The sequence below is a fragment of the Struthio camelus genome, chromosome 5 (assembly GCF_040807025.1).
Source record: "Struthio camelus isolate bStrCam1 chromosome 5, bStrCam1.hap1, whole genome shotgun sequence".
Classification (NCBI taxonomy): Eukaryota; Metazoa; Chordata; class Aves; order Struthioniformes; family Struthionidae; genus Struthio; species Struthio camelus.
The window spans coordinates 12,007,536-12,023,168 of record NC_090946.1 but is presented as its reverse complement, the minus strand read 5'-3'; positions in this window follow the sequence as shown (position 1 = coordinate 12,023,168).

Below are 15,633 nucleotides of genomic sequence, written 5' to 3'. Positions count from 1 at the left end.
TTAGAGCAGCAATTCTACTTCGCTCTCCTGTCTCCAAGTGGCCACAAATCAAGCACGCCCTTTAATTTGCTTCCATTCTCCAACCCTTTGGGGCTGAAAGAATACCTCCTTTTCTTCTCTCTTCAAGTATGGCACCTCCTAGCTCCAGCTGCTGTTGAAGGACACCGAGACTTGCCTTGTTCCCCTTTCCCACAGCACTTTGTTCCAGGGAGCTCTCTCTCCTACCTCTCTCAGCTGTCTCTTTTCCTTCCTGAAGAGCCCTCCTCCAGGCTCCCGTTCCTTTAACGGAAAGTGTCATCTCTTTGACTAGTCTGGTCATGCTTTTCTACATCCTTCTCAGTTCCAGGAAATCCTCTGGCACCCCAGTATTTCACAGAGTCACAATTGGAATTCGGGATTTCGGCTCACCACGTGGTGAGAGTCCTTTCCAGATGCTTTGATACACGCCTAGCACACGTGAGACTACATTTAGACAGGATTATCATTTTCCTCCGGTGGCAGACATAACGGCTAGAGACGTGCAGTCCTTCTGCAGTCCCACCGCTCTCGGGGATCGATTGGGTGAAGGGCTCTCTGGAAGGGCCCGTTTTTCTCCACAGCCTAGGGAGGGAGCCCGGAGAAGCAGGTCAGACCTTAAGTTTGGCTTCCTAAAGTTAGATGAGATAACTCCACCCCAGTTACTAGCCTAATGGGTTTTAAGACTGTCGGCTTCCTATCAAAAAGCCGCTTTTTTCCTTTTGCCTTCCTTTCCTGCTGTCTGCCTTCCTTTCGAGCCTCAGTTATGGGCACAGAAGATGGGGTTAACATGTCTTGGAAACCACACAGGACGTGTCTAAGGGGAGGAAGGGAAAGGAGAAAGACTGCAACGAGGAGGCCTAAGGCAGATGTAAGGCAGCAAAGATAACGGCAAACTGATACTAGCTCATAGCGCCCGGCATGGGCCCGTACGAACTCGGAGCGGTCCCGTAGGAGCCCGTAGGGCCCAGCACGAGTCCGTTGGAGCCCCTAGGGCCCAGTGCGGGCCCGTACCAGCCCACAGGGCCTGGCACAAGTCTGTATGAGCACGCAGAGCCTGGCGTGGGCTCGTACGAGCCCGTAGAGCGCTGTGCAGGACCGTACAGAATCACAGAATCACAGAATCGTTTAGGTTGGAAGGGACCTCTGGAGATCATCTAGTCCAACCTCCCTGTTCAAGCAGGGTCACCTAGAGCATATTGCCCAGGATCACACCCAGACGGCTTTTGAAGATCTCCAGCGAAGGAGACTCCACCACCTCTCTGGGCAACCTGTTCCAATGCTCTGTCACCCTCACAGTGAAGAAGTTTTTTCTCAGGTACCAGCCCACAGAGCTCGGCACGGGCCCATATGTGCTCAGCATGGGGGTGTACAAGCCTGTAGAGCCCCAAACAGCTCTGTAGGAGTCCACAGAGCCCCGTGCAGGCCCATGGAAGTCCATAGAGCCCGGCAAGGGCCCACCCGAGCTTGGCGGGGACGGGGGGACAGCGAGGGGGACACTGAGGGGGGACAGCGGGGACCGCGTCCCTGGCGCCGGCAGACCCGGCCCCGCCGCCCGCCCGCCCGCTCGGCGGCGCCCACGGCCGCCGGACGCCATCTCCGGCCTCTCTCCGCTCCCTCCCGCCCTCCGCCCGGGCCGCCGCGGGGATTGGCCGGCCGGGCCAGCTGCCTCTCGGCCATTGGAGGGCGCCTGCGCGCCGCCCGCCGCTGATTGGCGCCCCGCTCCCGCCTCTGGCCGGGGGTGGGGGGGAGCGAGCGGCCGGCGGCGAAGATGGCGGCGGGGTGGCCGGCTGTGTGGTGGCGCCTGGCGGCGGCGGCCGGGTCCCGTCGCGTCGCGTCGCGTCGCGTCCTGTCTGGTGCGGTGGCGCGGCGCTGCTGGAGAGCGGCAGGCTGCGGGACGCGCGGCGGGTCGTGGCGCAGCCGGGCTCGGGGGCGGCGGGGGGGCCGGGCCGGGCGCGGGGAGGCGGTCGGGGCGGCCGGTCGCTCTCGCCTGGGCAACGCGCAACGGTTGTGGCAGCGCCGTTGGCAGCGCGGCGGGACCGAGCGGGACGTGCGCGATGGTGCCGGCCGCGAGCTGCTGGCAGCACCGGCGGGCGGCGCGGAGGAGCGAGCGCCGGCAGCGGAGCGCTGGGTGTCTGCGGGCGCTGTTTGCCGGCCCGTGCAGCGAGTGCCCGGCGGGCTGCGGGCGGCGCCGGAGGAGGGAGCGTTGGCAGCCGGCAGCCGGGCTGTCCGGAGCGCCGGGGAGGGGGCAGCGCTCGGGCAAGGGCTTCCCTGGCGGCCCCGAGGCGGCCGGGTGGCGCTTCCCGCCCCGCCGGGGGCTCGTCCGCTGCCGGGGGCGGCAGGTTTCCAGCGCGGCTGCCGCCCTCCCTCGGGCTTTCTTCGGGGGCGGGTGTTGGCAGGCTGGTTCCCAGCCCTGTGGGAGCCGCTGGAGCCTGGTGGTGGCTCGGCGTGTGGTGGCGCTGGCGCGGGGTCCTTCCTTGTCTGTCTGTCTGCCCGTGCAGAGCTTTCAGCCTTTGCTGTAGAAAGTGGAATCAGAGCGTATCATTTGGCCAGGGGGAAAAACCATCTCCTTGCCTGTGAAGCGTATAAGTAGAAGATGTGTTTTACTGGCGAGGCTGTTTTGGGGTTTCAGCTGCCTGGGGAGCTGAGAAGCGTAGTGGGAGCTGTGTCCTGTCTCTGCAAGATCTCTGTCTGCTTCCTTTGTGGCTGCTGAGAGCTGATGTGCTCACTGAGAGCTTGGTTGTGTTTCTCGGTTGTGTTTTCTGTTGCCTGGCTCAGCTCAACGTGGCCGCTTTGTCTGTCTGAGGGGGCAACTGGGGCGTGCAGCTCCCGCTGCCGGAGGGCTGTGGGGTGTTTCAGTTCCCAGTAGGTCATGACCGACTGGGTTACGCTCCCCGGGGCTCCTCTCCGCAGGTAAGGCCGGTGGGAATGTCTCGTGCCAGGGGAAGGGGCTCTCTGGGACAGCTCTGGCTGGGCTGCAGTGTCCTGGAGCGTACGAGGGGCTGGAGGACTTTGGACTTGCTTCTCTTTGGCTTTGCTTTTTGGAGTTGTTGGAGCTCCCTTGCCTTTTTAGGGAAGCAAGGGGCACTAAAGAGGAGAGGGAGTGTGAGTTGTGTGCAAGAGATGCTGTTGCTGTGTTGTGGTGCAGTGCCAGACTCGAGAGAGGGTCTCTCCTTTTCTAGGTGTCTGGGCGTCCCCTGCAGCCCACGCAGTAGGAACGATGTGTCCCCTCGGCATTTCTGTACTGTGCCGGCGCCTTCTCCCTGAAGGCAGGCCTCTTGGTGTTCAGCGCTGTCGCCTTGCACACGAAGGAGGAGGAGAAATGGGCCTGAGCTGCGTATGGGAGGAAGAGGCGTTTTGCCCATCCCTGGCAGCGCGCAGAGAGCAGCGGCGCTCGGGCTCCTTCCGAGACCTTTGAGGCCTGGTAGGTGCCAGACAAGCTATGGCTCTGGTTTTGATTTATTTCATTAGTAGTAGTAGTATTGTTTTTTCATATTTGGGGCCACTAGTTGTGTGCGTTTCTGCTCTGTTTTCAGCAGGAGCCGTGCTCTGTGGATGCGCTGAAGGCCAGAAGGCAGAGCCGCAGCGCGCAGAGCCCCAGCGCCCGCTCCCCAGGGGGGGACGCGGGGTCGGGCCCGAGTGTTGAGAGAGGGGAAAGTGCCTGGTCCTGCTCTTTCTTAAGAGCTCTGTTTTGTTTTCCTAGGTGCTGGTTGCTGGCAAGAGCTGCTCTTTCATCTCTTGCCCACCCCTCCCGCAGCTCTCTGGGGCCCCAGCTTCAGACTCCAGCTGCACTGAGGAAGTGACCTGCTTTCCCAGAGACCCCCCTCACCACCCGAAGGAGCAAGAATCCCTCCAGGAGCTGCCGCAGCAGGAAGGCGGCCTGCGCCTGCCAGCTCGTCCTGCTCCCCAGGAAGCGCCAAGTGGGACTCGGGCACGGTGGCACCGCGCGAAGGTGTTTGGGCTCTGGGCAATAAAACTTGGCGCGAGCCCCAGCTGAGGCGAGGTGCCACGTGCTGTGTTCTGTGCGCGGTCTCTGTTCACGCCTGCTCGCAGCTTGCCGAAGGCTGCGTTCTCCCTGCTCGGGGAAGAGCTCCTGTCCCAAGGGGCTGTTTCTCCTCGCCCCCAGGTTGGCCCTTTCTTTGAGCAGGGGCCCTGGCAGCCCAGCTCCAGCCCGGGAGGCAGCGGGGAAGGCCGGGGCGACGAGGGAGCAGCGAGCGCTCCTTGGCCTCAGGGCTTTGTGTGGGGGCAGCTGCTGGGCAGGGCTTTTTTGTGCCCTCACCAAAGCCCTGAGGCTGGGGAGTGGGGGGGTCTGGGCTGAGGCCTGCCCCTGCTGCCCTTAAAGGCAAGGTGGAGAGGCTTTAAGGCTCTTAAAGTCTCTGGGGGCTCTTCATGGAACTGAAGGAGCCCCCAGGGACTTGAAGAGCCTTAAAGCCTCTCCACCTTGCCTTTAAGGGCAGTGGGGGGCGTGGGGGCCAGGCCTGGCCCCCATTGGGCCACACCCCCCCCGGGAGCCAGTGGGGGCCCTGGAGGCCCCTGGGCTCCCTAGCCTAAGAGACTTGTGTGGGGGCAAAAAAGCCTTGCTGAATTTCTGTCCCCACACAAGTCTCTTAGGCTAGGGAGCCCAGGGGCCTCCAGGGCCCCCATTGGGCCAGGCCGGCCCCTGCCCCCCGGGGGAGCCAATCGGGTCCAGGCCTGCCCCCGACGCCCACCACTGCCCTTAAAGGCAGGGCTGGGAGACTTTCAGAGTCTTCAAGTCTCTGGGGGCTCTCCAAGTTACTGGAAGAACCACCTCAGGGACTCAGCCCAACTGGGAGACCTGAAGAAGAAAGGTCTCCCAGGTGGGCGGACTCCCTGAGGTTGGTCTTCCAGGTACTTGGAGCTCCTTAATGTCTTCCTCAGTGCCTCCTGGTTCCCTTCAGAGCCCCCAGAGACTTTAAGACTCTGACAGCCCCTAGGGACTTGTAAGGAACGCAGCTGACCTGGGAGCCCTGCAGAAGAGAGGTCTCCCAGGTGGGCTGAGTCCCTGAGGTTGGTCTTCCAGTTACACTGAGGGACTTGGGAAGAAATTAAGGACCTCCAAGCTACTTGAAGAGCACCCTGAGGCTTGAAGACTCTGACAGTCTCCCAAGCCTGCCTTTAAGGGCAGGGGTGGGTGTCGGGGGCCGGCCTCGACCCGACCGGCTCCCCCGGGGGGCAGGGGCAGGCCTGGCCCCACTGGAGCCGCTCCCACTCCAGGGAGCTGCTCGGGGCAAAAAAGCGCCGCGGCCTCGCTGTGCCTGGGGCGCCCTCGCTGCTCGGCCACGTGCCCCCAGCCGAGTTGACGCCCAAACCTTGGCTGTCACGAGGAACGCCCACGTCCAGCCGCGGAAAGGTCGGGGCCCCGGGGACCTAGATGGCCCCGCAGCGGCCGTGGCTGCTTTCTCCACCGCCTGGGGGCCCAGCCGGGCCGGCAACGCTGCTCTCCCTGGAGAGGAGGCTGCTCTCCCCCTTGGGCTCCGGGATCGGGTCCCTGGGGGCCGGGGGCCGGGCCCGGCCGTCTCGCTGACTCCGCTGGCGCTGCCGCAGGGCCGGGCGGGCTGCAAGGGAAAGACAAGAGCCCTTGGTGGCCCGTCCTCTGCCCGGCTGCTGACGGCTGAGCTGCCGGGCGCTGCCCGGCCGGAGAGGGCTCCGCGGGCACAGGACCGCGGCTCCCTCCTCTTCCTCCTCCTGGTGCTGGGCAGGGCAAGGGGATCGCTGCCAAACTCCTCTGCCTCCTGCCTGCCTGCAGGTGCTGCACGAGCCCCTCCCCGCCTGGCTGGGGTGAAGCCAGCGGGGTGCAGTGTTGGGGGGGGGGCTCTGGGGTGCCCCACAAGACAATCCAAGCATCGAGGGCGCTCCGAAAGGCAAACCGAGGAGCCTGGGGCGCACGGAGAAGCGAGTGGCGAGCCGAGGAACCAAACGGAGGGCTCCGAGGTGCTCTGGAAGGGGAAAAAACACAAACAAACAAACAAACCACCCCCAAGGCTCTGGGGAGCCAAAAAGCAAACCCCAGGGCTCCAGCACATCCCCACAGGCGAGCAGAAACATCTCAGACGCTTCAAAAGGCAAACCGAAGCCTAGAGAGCTCTCAAAGAGCTACAGCGGGGCTCCAGGAAAAGCACCCGAGGTGGCTAGAGCACCCTGCAGAGCACCCCAAGTGCTCTGGGGTGCCCCAAAAGGCACCCCCAGGGGTGCAGGGTGCTCCAAAAGCCAAGTTGAGGTTCCAGAGGCCCCCTGAAAGGCAACCTGAGGGGTCAGGGGCACCCTGAAAGGTACCCCAATCACTCTGGGGTGCAGGAAAGGCACTCCAAAGGGGGCCCAGGGGACCCCAAAATACACACCAACAGGTCCAGGACATACCTAAAAGGACAAGAAATGGGTCTGCGGTGCCCCAAAAGCCACATCCCGAGCTCTGGGGCGCACCAAAAGGCACAGCAAGGGGACCAGCAGGCACTGAAAAGCACACCAAGGGGTCTAGGGGCCCCCAAAAAGCACACCAAGGGGCCCCGGGCACCCCGGACGGCACACCGAGGGGCTGAGGCACTCCAAAAGAAACACCGGGGGGTCCGCGCGGCCCGAGCAGCACAGCAAGAGGCCAGGAAAGCCCTGAAAGACGCGGCAAACACTCTGCGGGGCGCCAAAAGTGACACCGCGGGCTCCAGGGCAGCCCCAAACGCGCAACGGGGGCACCGGGGAGCACCCACAGCCCCACTCGGGGCTCAGGCTGCACCGAAACGCCCACCGAGGAGCCCGGGGCAGCAGGAGAAAACTGCTGAGGGCGCCAGGCCTCTCCGAAAGGCCCAACGCGGGGCCAGGGGCACCCCAAAAGCCACAACCGGAGCCTGGGACCTACCAACAAGCACACGACATGGCTCTGCAGTGCCCCAAAAGCCACACCAAGGGGCCCAGCGCACACCAAAAGGCACCCTCAGCACCTCTAAGCACCCCAAGAGGCCCACCAGACGGCTCCACGGCACCCCCACACGCACCCCGAGGGCCCTGGGCGCACCAAAAGGCACGGGCAGGCACCCGCGACGCACCAACACGCCCACCGAGCTCCCTGGGCCACCAGGAGAGCCACAACCAGGGGCCGCAGAGGCACCACAAGGCACAGCCAAGGCCTCTGCGAGCAACCACACGCACCTCACAAGCCCTGGCCAGCACCAAAAGACACCCCCGAGGGCCCAGGACACCCCCAAAGGGGCCACGAGGCCTCCGACGAGCGCCCCAACCCCCTTCCAAGGGCCACCGGCAACCCTAACGGCACCACAAACGCCTCCAGGCAGCCACCGACCCCACACCAAGGCACCCAGCGGACACCAAAAAGCACACCCAGGGCTCCCGCTGCCCTCCCAGAGCACACCCATACGGCCGGGCCACCCCCAAAGGCCCCCAAGACGCCAGCGCAGCACCCAGAGGCACACCGAATGCCCTGGGGAGCACCAGCGGGCACCACGAGGGCTCTGGGGCGTCCCCAGAGGGGCAGCGATGGGTCTGGGCAGCACCACGGGGCACCTGAAGAGCCCTGCGGCGGGCACAAACACACACCGAGGGGTCAAGGACAACGCAAAAGCACAACATGGGGTCTGGGCACCCCCCAAAGCTACCTCGAGGGGTCGCAGGTGCCCCAAAAGGCACACCAAATGATCCAGAGGCACCACAACAGACAGACCAAGGGGGCTGGGATGGGGCCAAAAACCACCCCCAGGAGTGTGCGGCACCCCAGAGGGCACACGGAGGGCCTCGGCTGGGCCACCTCCAAAAGAGCCCCAATGAGACCGCAGAGCCCCTCCAAGCTCGCCCAAGCCTGCAGAGCCTGCCACAAGGCCGTCCGAGCACGCAGAGCCTGATACGAAGCTGTCCAGGCCGCACCCAAAGGCACGCGGAGGCTCCACGGCCGCACTCGAAGGCGCGCGGAGGATCCCCAACTCACCAGAACGACACTCTGACGCTCCCCGATCTTGTAGAACGACACTCGGAGGCTCCCTGGCCGCACCCAAAGGCAGTCGGAGGCTCCTCAGCCTCCTACAACGACACTCCGAGGCTGCCCGGTCTCCTACGACGATCCTCGGAAGCTGCCCGGTCTCCTACAACGACACGCGGATGCTCCCCTGACTCGAAGGCGACACTCGGATGCTGCCCAGTCTCCTAGAACGACATGCACAGGCTCCCCGGCTGCACCGAAAGGGACGAGGAGGCTCTCTGGCCGCACCCAAAGGCACACGGAGGATACCCGGCTTCCTAGAACAAAACTAGATGCTCCCCGGCTGCTCCAAAAAGCACACAGAGGATCCTCCGCTTCCTAGAACAACGCTCCGAGGCTCCCCGGTCTCTAGAACGAAGTTCAGAGGCTGCACGGCCGCACCCAAAGGCACGCGGAGCCGGACCGGTCGACTGAAATGACACTCGGAGGCTGCCTGGCTTCCAAGAATGACGCTCCGAGGCTGCCCGGTCTCCTAGAACAACACTCGCAGGTTGCCCAGCTGCACCCAAACGCACGTGCATGTTTCCTGGCTTCCTAGAACGACACGTGGAGGCTCCCTGGTCGCACCCAAAGGCACACGGAGGCTCCCTGGTCTCCTAGAACGACACTCGGAGGCTCCTCAGCTTCCTAGAACGACATTTAGAGGCTCCTCGGCCTCTTAGGATGACACTCGCAGGCTCCCTGGCCGCACTGAAAGGCAGGCAGAGGCTCCCCAGCCGCACCAAAAGGAACGCGGAGGCTGCCCGGCCTCCTCGAACGACACGCGGAGGCTGCCTGGCCGCACCCAAGGGCACGCGGATGCTGCCCGCTCTCCTACAACGATACTCGGACGCTCCCTGGCCACACTGCAAGGTTCGTGGACGCTGCTCGGTTTCCTGCAACGACACGCGGAGGCTCCCCGCTCTCCTAGAACAACACGCCGAGGCTGCTCGGCCTCCTACAACGACACTCCGAGGCTGCTTGGACGTCCCCAAAGGCACACGGAGGTTGTCCGCTCTCCTACAATGACGCTCAAAGGCTGCCCGGACGTACCGAAACATATGCGGAGCCTCCCCGGCCACACCTAAAGACACGCACAGGATCTCTGGCCACACCCAAAGGCACGCGGAGGCTCCCCGGCCTCCTCGAACGACACTCCGAGGCTGCCCGGCCGTACCCAAAGGTAGGAGGAGGCTCCCTGGCTGCACAGAAAGGCACGCGGAGGCTCCCCGGCCTCCCCGAACGATACTCGGAGGCTGCCCGCTCTCCTGGAATCACACTGGCAGGCTGCCTGGCCGGACCGAAAGACAAGTGGAGGCTCCCTAGTCTCCTGCAACCACACTCAGAGGCTGCCCGGCCGCACCCAAAGGCACACGGAGGCCGCCCAGCTGCACCCAAAGGCACGTGAAGCTTTCCCGGCCTCCTACAACCACACTGCGAGGCTGCCCGCTCTCCTACAACCACACTCCGAGGCTGCCCGCTCTCCTAGAAAGACACGTGGAGGCTCCCCAGCCTGCTAGAACGACACTCCGAGGCTGCCCGGCCGCACCCAAAGGCCTGCGGAGGCTGCCCGGACACTCACAAAGGCACGCGGAGGCTGCCTGGCCGAACCAAAAGGCACGCGGAGGCTCTCCGGCCTCCTACAACCACACTGCGAGGCTGCCCCGACGCACCAAAAGGCAAACGGATGTTCCCCAGTCTCCTATACCGACACGCGCAGGTTGTCCGTTCTCAGCTTGGTGGAGTGGTTTCTGCCCCGATGGAGTGGTTTTCGGCCTGATGCAGTAGTTTTGGCCCCGACGCAGTGGTTTTAGGCTCGGCGGAGTGGTTTTCGCCCCGGCGGAGTGGTTTCAGGCTCGGCGGAGTGGTTTTCAGCCTGACGGAGCAGTTTCAGCACCGACGCACTGCTTTTAGGCTTGATGGAGTGGTTTTAGGGTCAGCCAAGTGCTTTGGGCCCTGGTGGAGTGGTTTCAGCCCCGACGCAGTGGTTTTAGGCTTGATCGAGTGGTTTCAGCCCCAACGCAGTGGTTTTCGGCTTCACGGAGGGGTTTCAGCCCCGACAGAGTGCTTTTCGGGTTCGCGGAGTGGTTTCAGCCCCGACGGAGTGGTTTCAGCACTGGTGGAGTGGTTTCAGCCCCGACGGAGTTGTTTTAGGCTCGGCGGAGTGGTTTCAGCCCCGATGCAGTGCTTTTAGGCTCGGCGGAGTGGTTTTAAGGTCAGACGAGTGGTTTTGGCCCTGGCAGAGTGGTGTCAACCCTGACGCAGTGGTTTTTGGCTTGGCGGAGTGGTTTTGGCCCCGACACAGTGGTTTCAGGCTTGGGGGAGTGGTTTCAGCCCTGACGGAGTTGTTTTGGGCCTGACGCACTAGTTTCAGCCCCGACGGAGTGGTTTTAGGCTTGATGGAGTGCTTTTAGCCCTGAGGCAGTGGTTTTGGCCCTGGCGGAGTGGTTTCAGCCCCGGCGCAGTGGTTTTGGCCCTGGCGGAGTGGTTTCAGCCCCGACGCACGGCTTTTCGGCTTCGCGGAGGGGTTTCAGCCCCGACGCAGTGCTTTTGGCCCTGGCGGAGTGGTTTCAGCCCCGACGCAGTGCTTTTAGGCTTGGTGGAGTGGTTTCAGCCCCGACGGAGAGGTTTTAGGCTCGGCGGAGTGGTTTCAGCCCTGACGGAATGGTTTTAATGTCAGCGGTGTGGTTTTGGCCCTGGCGGAGTGGTTTTCCACCTGATGCAGTGGTTTTAGGCTTGGCGGAGTGGTTTCAGCCCCGACGCACTGCTTTTAGGCTCGGCGGAGTGGTTTTCGCCTCGGTGGAGTGGTTTTAGGCTTGGCGGAGTGGTTTCAGCCCCGACACAGTGCTTTTCGGCTTCACGGAGGGGTTTCAGCCCCGACACAGTGCTTTTCGGCTTCACGGAGGGGTTTCAGCCCCGACACAGTGCTTTTCGGCTTCACGGAGGGGTTTCAGCCCCGACACAGTGCTTTTCGGCTTCACCGAGGGGTTTCAGCCCCGACACAGTGCTTTTCGGCTTCACGGAGGCGTTTCAGCCCCGACACAGTGCTTTTCGGCTTCACGGAGGGGTTTCAGCCCCGACACAGTGCTTTTCGGCTTCACGGAGGGGTTTCAGCCCCGACACAGTGCTTTTCGGCTTGGCGGAGGGGTTTCAGCCCCGACACAGTGCTTTTCGGCTTCACCGAGGGGTTTCAGCCCCGACACAGTGCTTTTCGGCTCAGCGGAGGGGTTTCAGCCCCGACACAGTGCTTTTAGGCTTCACGGAGTGGTTTCAGCCCCGACACAGTGCTTTTAGGGTCGGCGGAGTGGTTTCAGCCCCGACGCAGTGCTTTTAGGCTCGGCGGAGTGGTTTCAGCCCCGACGCAGTGCTTTTAGGCTCGGCGGAGTGGTTTCAGCCCCGACGCAGTGCCTTTAGGCTCGACGGAGTGGTTTCAGCCCCGACGCAGTGCTTTTAGGGTCGGCGGAGTGGTTTCAGCCCCGACGCAGTGCTTTTAGGCTCGGCGGAGTGGTTTCAGCCCCGACGCACTGCTTTTAGGCTCGGCGGAGTGGTTTCAGCCCCGACGCACTGCTTTTAGGCTCGGCGGAGTGGTTTCAGCCCCGACGCACTGCTTTTAGGCTCGGTGGAGTGGTTTCAGCCCCGACGCAGTGCTTTTAGGCTCGGCGGAGTGGTTTCAGCCCCGACGCAGTGCTTTTCGGCTTCATGGAGGGGTTTCAGCCCCGACACAGTGCTTTTCGGCTTCACGGAGGGGTTTCAGCCCCGACACAGTGCTTTTCGGCTTCACGCAGGGGTTTCAGCCCCGACACAGTGCTTTTCGGCTTCACGGAGGGGTTTCAGCCCCGACACAGTGCTTTTCGGCTTCACGGAGGGGTTTCAGCCCCGACACAGTGCTTTTCGGCTTCACCGAGGGGTTTCAGCCCCGACACAGTGCTTTTCAGCTTCACGGAGGGGTTTCAGCCCCGACACAGTGCTTTTCGGCTTGGCGGAGGGGTTTCAGCCCCGACACAGTGCTTTTCGGCTTGGCGGAGGGGTTTCAGCCCCGACACAGTGCTTTTCGGCTTCACGGAGGGGTTTCAGCCCCGACACAGTGCTTTTCGGCTTCACGGAGGGGTTTCAGTCCCGACACAGTGCTTTTCGGCTTCACGGAGGGGTTTCAGTCCCGACACAGTGCTTTTAGGCTCGGCGGAGTGGTTTCAGCCCCGACACAGTGCTTTTCGGCTTCACGGAGGGGTTTCAGCCCCGACACAGTGCTTTTCGGCTTCACGGAGGGGTTTCAGCCCCGACACAGTGCTTTTCGGCTTCACGGAGGGGTTTCAGCCCCGACGGAGCGGTTTCAGCAATGGTGGAGTGGTTTTGGCCCCGACGGAGGGGTTTTAGGCTCGGCGGAGTGGTTTTAGGCCTGACGCAGTGGTTTTGGCCCTGGCGGTGTGGTTTCAGCCCCGGCGGAGTGGTTTTGCCCCTGGCGGAGTGGTTTTAAACTTGGCAGAATGGTTTCAGCAACCACGGAGGGGTTTCAGCTCCGACGGAGTGGTTTTGGCCCTGGCGGAGTGGTTTTAGGCTCGGCGGAGTGTTTTCAGCAACGACTGAGTGGCTTCTGCCCTGACGCGGTGGTTTCAGGCGCGGCGGAGTGGTTTTCAGCCTGACGGAGCAGTTTCTGCCCCGACGCAGTGCTTTTAGGCTTGATGGAGTGGTTTTAAGGTCAGCCGAGTGGTTTTGGCCCCGACGGAGTTGTTTTAGGCTCGGCGGAGTGGTTTCAGGCCTGACGCAGTGCTTTCAGGCTCGGCAGAGTGATTTCAGGCCTGACGCAGTGGTTTCAGGCTCGGCGGAGTGGTTTCAGCCCCGACGCAGTGCTTTTAGGGTCGGCGGAGTGGTTTCAGCCCCGATGCAGTGCTTTTGGACTCGGCGGGGTGGTTTCAGGCCCGACGCAGTGGTTTTGGCCCTGGCGGAGTGGTTTCAGCCCCGATGCAGTGCTTTTAGGCTTGATGGAGTGGTTTTAAGGTCAGACGAGTGGTTTTGGCCCTGGCGGAGGGGTTTCAGCCCCGACGCAGTGCTTTTCGGCTTCACCGAGGGGTTTCAGCCCCGACGCAGTGCTTTTCGGCTTCACCGAGGGGTTTCAGCCCCGACACAGTGCTTTTCGGCTTCACCGAGGGGTTTCAGCCCCGACACAGTGCTTTTCGGCTTCACCGAGGGGTTTCAGCCCCGACACAGTGCTTTTCGGCTCGGCGGAGGGGTTTCAGCCCCGACACAGTGCTTTTAGGGTCGGCGGAGTGGTTTCAGCCCCGACGCAGTGCTTTTAGGGTCGGCGGAGTGGTTTCAGCCCCGACGCACTGCTTTTAGGCTCGGCGGAGTGGTTTCAGCCCCGACGCAGTGCTTTTAGGGTCGGCGGAGTGGTTTCAGCCCCGACACAGTGCTTTTAGGCTCGGCGGAGTGGTTTCAGCCCCGACGCACTGCTTTTAGGCTTCACGGAGGGGTTTCAGCCCCGACACAGTGCTTTTCGGCTTCACGGAGGGGTTTCAGCCCCGACACAGTGCTTTTCGGCTTCACGGAGGGGTTTCAGCCCCGACACAGTGCTTTTCGGCTTCACGGAGGGGTTTCAGCCCCGACACAGTGCTTTTCGGCTTCACGCAGGGGTTTCAGCCCCGACACAGTGCTTTTCGGCTTCACGGAGGGGTTTCAGCCCCGACACAGTGCTTTTCGGCTTCACGCAGGGGTTTCAGCCCCGACACACTGCTTTTCGGCTTCACGGAGGGGTTTCAGCCCCGACACAGTGCTTTTCGGCTTCACGGAGGGGTTTCAGCCCCGACACAGTGCTTTTCGGCTTCACGGAGGGGTTTCAGCCCCGACGGAGCGGTTTCAGCACTGGTGGAATGGTTTTGGCCCCGACGGAGTTGTTTTAGGCTCGGCGGAGTGGTTTTAGGCCTGACGCAGTGGTTTTGGCCCTGGCGGTGTGGTTTCAGCCCCGACGGAGTGGTTTTGGCCCTGGCGGAGTGGTTTTAGGCTCGGCGGAGTGGTTTCAGCAACCACGGAGTGGTTTCAGCCCCGACGGAGTGGTTTTGGCCCTGGCGGAGTGGTTTTAGGCTCGGCAGAGTGGTTTCAGCAACCACGGAGTGGTTTCAGCCCCGACGGAGGGGTTTTGGCCCTGGCGGAGTGGTTTTAGGCTCGGCGGAGTGGTTTTAGCAACCACGGAGTGGCTTCTGCCCTGACACAGTGGTTTCAGGCTCGGCGGAGTGGTTTTCAGCCTGACGGAGCAGTTTCTGCCCCGACGCAGTGCTTTTAGGCTTGATGGAGCCTTTTTAAGGTCAGACGAGTGGTTTTGGCCCCGACGGAGTTGTTTTAGGCTCGGCGGAGTGCTTTTAGGCCTGACGCAGTGCTTTCAGGCTCGGCGGAGTGATTTCAGGCCTGACGCAGTGGTTTCAGGCTCGGCGGAGTGGTTTCAGCCCCGACGCAGTGGTTTTAGGCTTGGTGGAATGGTTTTAATGTCGGCGCAGTGGTTTTAGGCTTGGCGGAGTGGTTTCAGCCCTGACGCACTGCTTTTAGGCTCGGCGGAGTGGTTTCAGCCCCGACGGAGTGGTTTTTGCCCCGGCGAAGTGGTTTTAGGCTTGGCAGAGTGGTTTTGCCCCTGGCGGAGTGGTTTCAGCCCTGACGCACTGCTTTTAGGCTTGATGGAGTGGTTTTAGGCTTGGCAGAGTGGTTTCAGCACTGGTGGAGTGTTTTCAGCCCCGACGCACTGCTTTTAGGCTTGATGGAGTGGTTTTAGGCTCGGCGGAGTGGTTTCAGCAACCACGGAGTGGCTTCTGCCCTGACGCAGTGGGTTCAGGCTCGGCGGAGTGGTTTTCAGCCTGACGGAGCAGTTTCTGCCCCGACGCAGTGCTTTTAGGCTTGATGGAGCGTTTTTAAGGTCAGACGAGTGGTTTTGGCCCTGGCGGAGTGGTTTCAGGCTTGGCGGAGTGATTTCAGCCCCAACACAGTGGTTTTCGGCTTGATGGGGTGGTTTTAGGCTTGACGGAGTGGTTTTAAGGTGAGCTGGGTGGTTTTCGGCCTGGCGGAGTGGTTTCAGCCCCGACGCAGTGGTTTTTGGCCTAACGCAGTGCTTTCAGCCCCGCCGGAGTGGTTTTCGGCTTTGCGGAGTGGTTTCAGCCCTGACGGAGTGGTTTTCGGCTTTGCGGAGTGGTTTCAGCCCCGGCGGAGTTGTTTTAGGCTCAGCAGAGTGGTTTTAGGCCTGATGCAGTGGTTTTCGTCTTGGCGGAGCAGTTTCAGCCCCGACGCAGTGGTTTTAGGCTCGGCGGAGTGGTTTCAGCCCCGACGGACTGGTTTTAGGCTCGGTGCAGTGGTTTTAATATCGGCGGAGTGTTTTTGGCCCTGGTGGAGTCCTTTTCGGCCTGACAGAGCTATTTCCACCCTGACGGAGTGGTTTTGGTCCTGGCACAGTGGTTTCAGCCCCAACGGAGTGGTTTTAGGCTCGGCGGAGTCGTTTCAGGCTTGGCGGAGTGGTTTCAGGCCCGACGCAGTGGTTTCAGCACTGGTGGAGTGGTTTCAGGTCTGACGCAGTGGTTTCAGGCTTGGCGGAGTCGTTTCAGGTCCGACGCAGTGGTTTCAGCACTGGCGGAGTGGTTTCAGGTCTGACGCAGTGGTTTCAGCAC